This window comes from Pundamilia nyererei, unplaced genomic scaffold (genome assembly GCF_000239375.1).
Source record: "Pundamilia nyererei isolate P.nyererei 1_Seehausen unplaced genomic scaffold, PunNye1.0 scaffold00838, whole genome shotgun sequence".
NCBI lineage: Eukaryota > Metazoa > Chordata > Actinopteri > Cichliformes > Cichlidae > Pundamilia > Pundamilia nyererei.
Window position 1 is genome coordinate 4,018 of NW_005188239.1, and position 2,158 is coordinate 6,175.

The 2,158-nt window shown below is 41.0% G+C and overlaps 1 pseudogene; it reads right to left on the reverse strand.

Annotated features, from left to right (window-relative positions):
* LOC106456003 (uncharacterized) overlaps positions 1-2,158 on the reverse strand; it is a 3,859-nt pseudogene that overhangs the window by 831 nt on the left and 870 nt on the right.

Consider the following 2,158-nt stretch of genomic DNA (forward strand, 5'->3'; position numbering starts at 1 on the left):
GGGGGGGGAATTGCAATTTTTACTGTTACTGAATTCTTGCACTGTTTCTTCTCTGCCTCTAGATTAGCAGTGTTGAGAGGGCTTTCTATGTATCTGAGAAGTTGCACTTTGTTTTTTTAACCTCTGTATTTTGGGTACATTATGTCAGACCACAAAAACATCACAGCTGAATCAGACAGAACATCACTCTGAAATGCTGAGCTTCAAACACCACTTCAAACTACTAAATTTAAAGTGAATAAGATCTGACCTGATGCCTGATGAATACATTTTTTAAGACGTGACAGGCACATTGACCATCACGACCAGCATCTATACATAAATCTAAATATCACAACCCAATATTACACCTCACTTACTTACATTTATGGCTCATCAAGATGACCTCTGCTATAGAAGAGGTGTGTGTCCAACTTCATGGAGGAGGGGTTTGTGAGCTCAGACGATCCTGGGAGCTGAGTTGTCTGGAGCGTGCAGCTCCTGGTAGGGTCTCCCATGACAAACAGGTCCCAGGTGATGAGCCAGACTAAGAGCAATTCATGTGCACTGCAGCACTGATCAGTATGTAAATACTTCATTTGTTGCTTTTTTGATCAGATCAGCAAACTTGGTTCTTTGTAAGAACAAGTATCACTGATATAGAGTTTTTTTTATGTTTTACATAAAGACTTAGGGCTGCTAGTTTCCTATTGGCATTTTCTCATTTAAACCTTGGTGACTTAAAAGTTTAGCAGCAAGACACTTGTTTCCTTTTTTCCATTAAACATTTCTTTCAGTCATCTGTGTTTATCAGAGCGATATGTGACTAATTATTTATTCAATAACCAGAAAGTACACAAATACAAGATTAGATACTTTATTCATCAAAGATACATAATTACACATTGATACAATGAAGAAGGTGTCTATAAAAATTAAACACATGGTGTAAGAAAAATATTATAACATACAAATAAGTGTTTTGATATGATAATCTGACATACTTTAAAAGCATAAATGGTAAATGGCCTGCATTTGTATAGCGCTTTACTCAGTCCCTAACGATCCCAAAGCGCTTTACACTACATTCAGTCATTCACACACTGGTGATGGCAAGCTACATTGTAGCCACAGCTGCCCTGGGGCGCACTGACAGAGGTGAGGCTGCTGGACACAGGCGCCACCGGGCCCTCTGACCACCACCAGCAGGCAAACATGGGGTTAGTATCTTGCCCAAGGATATTTGGCATGCAGCCAGGAGGCAGCCTGCGATCGAACCACCGACCTTCTGATTAGTGGCTGACCTGCTCTGCCACCTGAGCTACAGCCATAAGAATAAAAGTTTTAAAAAATCATGTTCTTTGATGATCACATTTTTAAAGCATAACATAGGGAGCAAAGTGTTCACAAAGACAGTTTTAGAGGACTTACACACGATTACTTTTTCCACAGTGCTTGTATGCCTCTTGCAAAACTGTACTTTTCACCATCAACTCACGATTATCTAAGACCAGCCATGAAATGTCCGTTGCTTCTTCACAATCATTTGTACCCGCTTCTGCCGTCAGATCCAGATGCAGTCTTCTGTACTGGGGGGTAAAATGGCTCTTTTGGTGGTTCATAAAAAATATCTCAAAAAGCGATGTTGGTGAGGGGACCATAAACACAAGGTTGCAGAGCAGTTGGTAAGGACTTGTATATTTCTGAAGAGTCTGCAAAAAGCTGTCTTCCTCGTGCTCATGATTGGATATGTGGAGCCTGGCTCTGATGTCTCATTGGTGGCAGCTAAAGGTAGGCACGCCGTGGAGGCGGAGTTGGTCTTGGGCGCAATCTTTCAAACGAGCCTCACGGCATTTCAGGCAAACTCAGGCCAGAAACAACGTCACTCGCGGTCAAAATCCACGCAGAGCTGGTGTTTCGCAGGGATCAGGTTAACACATCTGGCTTAACCCTCTGATGCATGAATTATGAAAGCCTGGTCAAGCCTTGGTCAAGATTTTTTTCTCAAGTGCTTTTATTCTTCTCAGGACATGAAAAAAAATGTTCAACTCTTTTTTTCCCAAAAATATGTTTTTTTTATAAAGTTATAAACTTGTCCACTCCAGTGGACTACATGCGCCTGAGCACTTAGCATGAAATACTGTGAATTTACTGTAAAAATTAATTACCTTGTGTTCTA